We start from the raw sequence: 9,902 nt of genomic DNA, 5'->3' as shown, positions 1-9,902 counted from the left end.
ATGCTATCCATTTTGTGCCAACATTGAGGAGAGAAATGTTATGGACCAGGGATATCAAAATAACTCCACAGAGAACAAGTGAATTATGTAAAAATTTAGAGCATCATATTTATCCCAACTAAAATAACTTACAAACAGGATGGCTATGGCTTTTCACAATTGTCAGTATTTTTTCCCTTTGAATTTTTACCCAAACTATATTTTATTTATCCTTGGGAATTAATTTATAGTAATTTTAATTATTTAGATATTGAATATTTACTCTATTTGAAATGTAATAGACTATTTAGAATGACTAGCTCACCCACAGGATTTTTGAGGTCGACAGTGGTGGAAAGCTGTCTAATTCCAATTTCAGTTCCTGTCTCTCTTTACATAAAAAAAAAAATGGTGTAAAAAGTTCATTGAATGTTTTAATTAGCATGCAAGCTGAGTCTTAAATTCAAAAAAGAACCTAACACTACTTTTAGTTGTATCTAATGCAAGGTGAAAAGAGAGTAAGATGTTGAAATAGTACAGGGCAAAGGATTATTAATATTTACAATATATAATCATTTAGTAAGTAACCACCACGTGCTAAGAGCTGAAGGAACATTTTGGTTTTTCCTGATTAACACATGACCATGGTGGGGGATTACAGTGGTTTATTGTTCTGGTTTATGATCTTGGTCTGAATTCAGGATAAAGCAGCAATGTGCCAGCTTCGGAGCCTCATATACTTTGCCTATTACCTGGATGAATCACAGGGATGTTGGTTCCTATTTTTTTCTTAGTTTCAAGCGTGTAACCAACCTGCTCAAAAACATTGCTTTGGTTAGCCAATCAGGAAACAGAAATTAAGGGACTGCCTCATCCTGCTCTATTTTACTGAATGAACTTGCCTGAATCACTTGGAGACCAAATTCTTCCTGGTTACAGTCTGCATCACATTCAAATATTATCTGTGGGTTTCCTTGGCTGGGCAGCTAGGGGTGGCTAATGATGAGAGGCATATCCAAATCCCAGCAAGCCTCCTCAGGCTTTGACCTAAACTTTGGGACGTGACAGGACCTGGCAAAAATGGAAATACCTTCCCTGACATTTTCGCTCATGTTTTTCTAAATTCACTTTCAGATAAGGGCAGTGAGTTTGCTAGAGTGGGAAGTGCTGACAGACAAAGTGTAGTCTACTACAAAATTCTTCCTGGCACTCTAATTATCCTTTCCTTCTCTACTTCAGTATCACATGTAGCCATGTGTAGAATCATAAAATAATTATGCAGTGTACAAGCTTTCTGGGAGCATGTACCACTGTTTTCCTAATTCTTTATCTCTCCCATTGATCGTGGTGTGTGTGCATTGATCCAAGTCGGCCATCTGGTTAGGCAAGATAAGCGTGCTAGTGTCTTTGCATTGCACTGTCACGCGGGGAGGGGGCACATTTTGGCTGTAGGGAATTACGGGGGCAGGATTAGCCCTCTTCCTATGAGGAAACTGAATTTTAAATGCAATGTTGCAGCTGCATGGACCATGTTGCTAACTTCTGTTTTTACCATGAACTGGGTAGATTTTTCTTCTTGTTCATATTGTCTCCAAAGGCATAGAGATGCCTTGTATTAAATAGAGGGGGGTGGAATGGAGAGAAGATTCATTTTTAGCACACGTTAGACTTGCAAGTGACTGATACATTACAGGATTTCTAGATGGTAAAATTGCTTTCAAATGACTACAAAAGGCTGCTGAATAAAAAGCATTTTAAATTGAGACTTGTTGGGCACCTCCCCCAAACAAAATTATTTTCAAAAGGAAAGATATTTGTATTAGTCTATGAAAAAAAGAAAAGAAAATAGAAAAAAAATATATGCATGTATCATAGCAGAAGAAATTACTGCATGAAGCTCAGAATGGGACTGTTGGAGATACTCTTCGTTTGTTTCTCTCTCTCTTTCACATATTGAAACGAATGTTTGCCCCAAGTTTATGACCACTGGGACTGACTGAATGTGCTATTTAATTCAAAGAGACTTTTCTCCAGCGCTGTTGGCCACTGTTGTTTTTAAAATTTGATTGCAGCCATTGTTGCCTCATATTCTGCAAATGTGTGGAAGACTCAAAAGCTTTTCCTCTAAAATTGAACAATTCTGTCAAAAAAGATTAGTTCTATTTTGTCTGCTGGGTGCTGACTATTCATGAATGTAAAGAGAGAGGGCTTGGGTGTCATACTAAGTTGCTAAGGTGGCTGGATTTCGGCTATTGACTTGAGGGTACCAAACTGGAGGCTACAAAAGAGCAGCCAGAAGGAGAGGGAGAGACGGCCTGCCATGTGTTTAGCTATACCTTCTTTAGCTGCCCATTTATTTCTTTTGTTGCCAGAACTTTTATTGTCATACAGTTGAAAAAAATGTTAGACACAAGCTTCAGGCAGCACCAAGCAGAAAAAGGGATTAGCATATCACTAGGATCATCTTACACTGAACCAAATTCTTTTCAGGATGTATAATTAGCGAATACAGTCTTTTTTTTTTTTTTTTTTTTGAGCCTATGGACAGAAAAAAATGAGCTCAGATCTCTGGCTAGAATATTAGAGGAAATAAAAGACATTTGCCAATTTCAGAGAGATATATACATATTAACTGTTTCTTCACAGAGACTCTGCAATTCCCTCAAGAAATGTCTGGTTGAATGGGAAAACTTACTATGAATTCTGGTCATTGTCTCAGGTTTTCTAAGAGGGAAATACTCTGTAGTTGAACACGCTCAAAATTTTAGACCGATGAAATCAGATTCAGGATTAGATGAATGTAGAAGAACTTTTCTGAGCAGGGGGAACTAAAAGGAAATGCGTGGTTTTCACACAATGATATTGTGGTCTGCAGGAGGTACTTTGACAGTAATTAAAAATATAATTGGGAAGTTAAAGGCAGTAAAATGTACATTTGGGGTCTGTTAGTAAACAATTCTGTGGGCCTCACTTAAAGCTGTCTAAAACGTCCTGTGTCGTTTGTAGGTGTTAAATATGTTTATCTGAAATAAGAAAATGGAAATCTTGAGTTGCTGCCCTTTTATCCGCTTGCTTTTCTCTTCTCTTCTGTTCGTTGTACATTTAAGCTGTTTTACACTCAGTATGTAGGTAAAAGCAGATTTGTCTAATCAATCCATATTTGACTGGATGGATATCTATTTACATTTCCAGATATACAGGCTCTTAGAGAAGCACACAGGGAGTGAAGGGAGAAAAAGCACCTTTTATCCAAAAGTATGTTTTTAAGAATTAACAGAATATTCATTAAAAGTAAAAGTGCTTATCTGCATATATGTCAGCTTAAATTTCTCAAGGTCGCCGAAGTTTTTGTTTAACAGGGGAGGTATTGCTATGTTGCTTTGTGTGCTTGGGGATTCTTTATTACAGTAGTTATTACTTATCTTCATTTTTTTTCACTCCCCTGTGGATGGCATCACCCTGTGTCACCATCCCCCCACCCCAAATAAATCACAAAATCCCAGTCTTAATTCTGGTTCAGTTTCATATCATACTTTTTAAGGAAACTCTTAGCTTGTCTTTGAGACACTAATTTTTTAAAAAACACATTTTAACTATTAATAAGAGTAATGCAAACTTGGGTCCATAGGAAGCAGTTATTTTGAGTTTTACAACTCTTAATATACTGGGAAAAACGTTCAGTGAGGTTTTCCTTGGAATTAGAGAACCCAGATCTGGCTCTTTATTTTCTTATTGCTTCTCATTTGGAATTTTTGCTCAAATGTCTTTCTGTTGGCTAGAAACCGTGAAACTAGGTAGTGCAGAGAACGCAATTATGTTGTCTTCATTTACAGAAAATCACTTTAGTTTGCAATGGTTATGTCTCCATGGAAGTTGATGTGCAGAACTGGAAACATGACAAAAAAGAAAGAAAGAATAAAAATAAAATTACTGTAAAAGTGTGAATTTGGATATTATTCTTTAATTTCTTTATTATAGCAATACTTTAAAGAGTCACTCTTTGTTATTTTAATATTTATAGTTTGTAACATCTATATTTTTCCTCTGACATTTACTTGTGGACAGAAATATCAGTGCCTACAAGGAACTAGCTACATACATAGTTACTCATGATTTAAGATGGTCTTCAGTCACTAACACTTTTGCTAATTTTCTAAGGACACCCTTTAATCAACCTTGTGATTTGCTGTTCCCAAATCATTGGCTCTTTATTATTCACATACATTTTTTGGTTTTGCACCAGCCCAGTTCACACTACTTAGACTCCTCTTATGCATAAGCACACTTATACCCTCACAGATCAGAGATTTGGGCTTCCTTTCAGGGGGACTGGCCCTCAGAAACATGGTTCTTAATAGTCTAGAAAATAAGAGAATGATTCTTAAATCTAGAGACTAAATCGCGTAGTTCAGAGAAATGTAATGTCAGCCAGACACAGAATATCCTCTGTTGGGTAAACTAAAAGTGAGGTCAGAAGGGTTTTTTTTTGGACTTGAAAGCAATGGTAATGAGATCTAGAAGGCTTCCTACAAAGCAATTTTTAGGTTATTCTGGACCTTGGAATAGCACAATGTCAGGAGTAGACAGGGAAAAAAGAGCGTGGCCAGGAATAAGAACTTGGCAAGGGACAGAAGATTCAGAAAGATAATGAAGTGGAGGGAGAGGCACAGAGAAGAGGTGATGGCAAACTTTCTATTTTAGAGTTTTATGAAGACCAAAAAAAGAGAGACAGTCAGAATATTTTTCTAAATATCAGGTTTGAGCTGTAAAATAAAAGACATTTGTGATTAACCAAAATATGGTTTGCTAATCAATAGAATCCACGTTTGTTTTTAAGCTCATCAGTGTATCACTAGCAGTGCAATTTTTTATACAGAATATTGTATATACTTTTTACATTGTGTACATAGTATTATGTTATCCAGATTTACCTACTTGACCTTTCTTTGATATATTCATAATGTCCCTTGTAAAGTTTAACCTTCATGATGGCAGTAGCTCTTTAATATAATGTGTTGGGCTGGGCGTGGTTGCTCAGGCCTGTAATCCCAACACTGTGGGAGGCCAAGACAGGTGGATCACCTGAGGTTAGGAGTTTGAGACCAGCCTGACCAACATGGTGAAACACCATCTCTACTTAAAATACAAAATTAGCCAGGCATGATGGTGCATGCCTGTAATCTCAGCTACTGGGGAGGCTGAGGTGGGAGAATCGCTTGAACCCGGGAGGCAGAGGTTGCAGTGAGCCGAGATTGTACCATTGCATTCCAGGCTGGGCAATGAGAGAGAAACTCTATCTCAAAAATAAAAAGTATGACGTGTCATCAAGTTCAGTGCCATCCAGTCATTAACATGCTTAGCTAAATCATTTTGAATTACTATGATTAGATATGCTTTAAAGATACAAATAAGATTCTCTAAAATATGGGTATGGTAAATATGACTCTAGCCTAATAAGCCTCATGACTCCTGTTAGGGATGAACAAAGGGACTCGGATTTTTTAATGTATAATAATGCCGTCATTCACGTTTTAAAGATATTAGCTTATTTCAATGTATGCTAGTAGGATTTTAAAACTGTCTTTTGCAGATAGGCCCTGTATAAATTAGTATTTATTTTTCCAAATGTCATTTACCCTATATTATAAAATCCACTGACTTTTTTGACTCCGAATGTGTACACGGCTATTAAGAAAGAGGAGACGTTCCAGTTTTAGTAGTAAAAATTGTCATGGTGACAATAAGAATGTGTACCTTTTTAATAATGTGATAAAAGTGTGGGTCCCTCTCAGACATAACTATACAGACAGATGTTATAAATTATGTTTAAAAGAGAATAACATTATGAACTGTGTGTGCAACTTATTCTTGTGTTTTACTGATTAATCTATAATCTGAAAACAAGAGGCTATTTTATTTTAGTGACTGGTTTTGATTGAGCTATAGCCAAGGTTGAGTTTCCACTCTAAGGAGTTTACAATGATCATCTCATTTAGTCCTAATAACACTATGAAATATGAATTGTTATTGTTATGATTATTATGATACCCTTCCTATAGAGGAGGAAACTGAGATTCATGGAGGTAAGTAACCGACCGAAGGTCATGCATCTGGTAGGTGGTGAAGCTGGGTTCAAAACCAGGTAATCTGACTTGAGTTGGTTTTAACCACAACACTACACTAGCCTTTTACATATTCAGTAGAATTGAGAATACAAAGTTACATCTAGGCTTGAGGGATTATTATAGTGGGAAGTATAACCTTAGGGAGATGTAGAGAATATACGTAGCGTCAACAGGACTAGCCAGGTAGCAATTGTCGTAAGATCCTGCACTCCTGGTTAGGAGTTTTAATCCAGGCCTCTAGATGCATAGGATGTGAGAGGTGGAAAGGAGTTAATAATTCAAAGCTTTAACTCCGTTATTTTACAAATGAAGGAACTGAGATGTAGAGAGGTAAAATGATTTATACTGTAAATGGCAAAACTGAGACTAGAACTCCCAGTTCTCTTAAACCCCAAACCAGGCTTCTTCCCAGTATTCAAAGTCAATAAGCTACTTCAAGATTTTTTACAAAGAGTAAAGTGGGCAAAGGGATATGTATGAAGATGATGTCTGCTGCTACTTATAGGCGTAGGAATTGCTGAAATACGTTAATCTTATGAAGGGAAGTATCTTTGAGATTGAATTGGCAGCACAGTTGACATGAACAATAAAGGAAAATAAAAACTTCAAATTTAATTTCAAGACACTGGTGAAATTGGGAAGGAAGGCAAGGCCAGAGAACAATTTCTTGAGTTTTAGCATACCTGCTTTTAATTAGAAACCAGTTCCCCAAGTGGAGATGTCCTACTACCCTTAAGAAGTTTAAAAGTTCCAAGGGAGAAAAGATCTGAGGCAGACGTGGAACTGAGAGAGTGAACAGAACATGAGAACTGGCATCAGGAGGTCCAATTTGTCTTTAAATACATGCACACACACAGACACACACACACACAGACACACACACACAGACACACACACACAGACACACACACACACACACACGTCTTCGCCTTTTTTTCTTTTGTACTTCTTGCTACCAGGACATCTTTTAGACATCACTTTCTTTTTAAGTTATGTTCACACTGACACTCACAGAAATAAATTTGCTCTGGAAAAATCTTTATTGCCTTTTGTCTTGAATAGATGAGGAAATGGTCTACAGTGTGACAAAACAGAAAACAGAGTTTTGAAGAGGAGTGATATGTTTTCTTTTTCCATTTTATAAATTCTCATCACCATTTTTCAAAGTCATATTTTTGTGGTTAATAAGTGTTGTAAGATATTTATTTAAGCAATGTTTTGGACTTGAATTCACAAAACTTTAAACTCTAAACCTGCTGCCACAAACTTAAATCTTGTTCAAATATAAAAGGTTAATTCAATAGACATTTTTTCCTCATGTTCTCTATTTCAATTATTACAAAACTTGTCAAGGCAAACAACGATGTGGCATTTTTGGCAAAAGGTATACCTGAATTATAACATGGTCGGATCAGGCCTGTATCTGTGGCTTCATATCCTAACCACTCCCATGTCAGTTTAGTGTCAAAAGTTAGTATTTACCAAGGAGGAAAGTGAGTTGGTCCCCAAAGAAAAGGAGTTCTGATTTTACCACTGGGAGAATGTAGTCTTCATTAGGTGAACAAAGAGGGTTTTCATTACATTGTAACCACATTTCACAAAAAAAGACCCCATCTGAGTTTCTTTTTAAAGAAACTGGAAAATATTAAGAAAGTTAATTGGAGGTCACTCAGATGACAATTAACCGGCAGGCCCAATTATCTTCTGACTACTGTGGGGCTTAGAGATGTTTTTATCTTTTATTTATGGTAGGAGTTTAAAATGTGGGCATGCCAACCCAAGGAGAGTCAGGCACAATATTAAATGACAGATTCCTCTATTTATATTTAAATAACCATCTGCATGAAATTATGCACAAATCATGAAATAATTCCTAGCAGAAATTACTGTTTAGAAAAAAAAAAAAATCCGAGACACGGTGTGCTTTTCATATTAAATTGCCCATTTCCAGAACATCACATACGGTTGCACAATGTAAAGATGCTGCATCGCAGGGCCAATACAAATTGCTCACAATGTTAATGAAGATGGATGGGGAAGGCTGAAAAACATTCATTTATGAGCGCAAGAGAAAGCGGAAGCAGCAATGTTCACAATCTCTACCTTAATTTTTTTGCCTCTGTAATATCCAACTGAATGATGGTAACTTGAATAATACAGCCCTTGGGGAGGTTTTGTGATACGTTTTTATTTTCGGTTTTGACTATGGCCTACTTTTTCCCATTTGGAGTGAAAATTGTTCAAGTGAAGTTTGGAGGCTTACAGCTAAGCTGGGAAAAAGAATCTTACTCTTTGAAGAACCATGAACAGGGTAGACTGACTATAAAATTTAAATAACCTTTAAAATCAAAAAGAAAAACAAATACTTCCTCATACTAAAAAGACTCCCTTTCCAGCTATAAATGTGTTACTTTCCTCCCTCCCTCCCATCCCAGGTAAACCATTCACCCTTCCCAAAGCTCCTTAGCCAAGGAGCAGCTGTGGTTGAATCTGTGAAGAGTAGGACATGCTCTAAGGACAGGGAGATCTATACCAGCATGACAGCATCAGGACCTCCCTTGGCCCATTGCAGTATACCACCCTTCGCCTAAATTGTAAGGTTGAGGAACGAGCATATGTGTCAGGAAAGGAGGGGCCGCCCTTTACCAATCAGTCAGTGAAGGGACTGATGCTGCCCCACCATGGCTTCATCTCCACCACCCCCACCAACTGTCTCTACCACCTTACCTCCAGCTTCATCCCTCCTTGATATACCTGGACGATTATTGGACATCCCTTTCCTTTGAAGATAGTATCTCCATTTTCCAACATCCCTCAGAAGAGTGAAATCAAGGCACAGAACCACTCAATCAGATATTTCAAAAAGCTGCCACTCCTCAGGACCCATGATAATTGAGTTCTCATTCAATCATCCCTGTTCACTAATTTGTTTATTTGTTTGTTCAAATATTGAATCTATGTGAGATACTGGGCATGCCACGGTGGACAAGAAAGATACAATCCCTGTCACCACAAAGCTGACAGACCAATGAGCGATACAAGATACTAAAGGTAAACAAAGGATACATAACCCAGACTAAGGAAGTCAAGGAAGGATTCCGACAAGTATGAATCTAAGCTAAGACCTCAGTTGACTGAGAATCTATTTTGTGCAAGATACTGCACTGGATTCTGAGGGCTAAAAATAACTATGAGTTAGTCTTACCAACTGGTGGGAAGGGTACAAATAACAGCAAGCAGATATAATTAGCACCGTTAAGTAGGAGCAGCAAATGCTTAGGAGGAAGCATCCTTTCCAATTTAGAGGGGAGATAAAACTTCATGAACAAAAAATTTTTAATTTGATCTTAAAGAATGATTGGACATGAGTGCAGAAGTCAGGTCAAAAGCCAGGCAGTCCAGGTGAAGAGATATGAGCAAGGCTGCACAGGTGAGAAATTCTGAGACAGGAGTTGTTGTGCTTGCCTGGACAGTAGAAAGAGCAGGAGGACATATGCTGAAGAACCCTGGAGAAATGGACCATGTCTTTTGGAGGACTGGCTGTCCCAGGGAGGACACAATAGCAGGCACTGCCCTCTGGTTGGTGCTCTACTAGCCCACCCTCGCTGATGTCCTCAGAAGGGGCATGAGGTATGTGTGCCCAGGGACCCCATGGGGCTTAGGACCCACTATTCCTGCAAATAACGAACAGCCAGGGCCAGGCACAGTGGCTCCCACCTACAGTCCCAGCACTTTGGGAGGCCAAGGCAGGCAGATCACCTGAGGTTGCGAGTTCGAGACCAGCCTGACAAACATGGA

This window comes from Sapajus apella, unplaced genomic scaffold, assembly GCF_009761245.1.
Source record: "Sapajus apella isolate SASKATOON/1434 unplaced genomic scaffold, GSC_monkey_1.0 scaffold74, whole genome shotgun sequence".
In the NCBI taxonomy this organism is placed as follows: domain Eukaryota; kingdom Metazoa; phylum Chordata; class Mammalia; order Primates; family Cebidae; genus Sapajus; species Sapajus apella.
Note: the sequence above shows the minus strand (reverse complement) of the source record.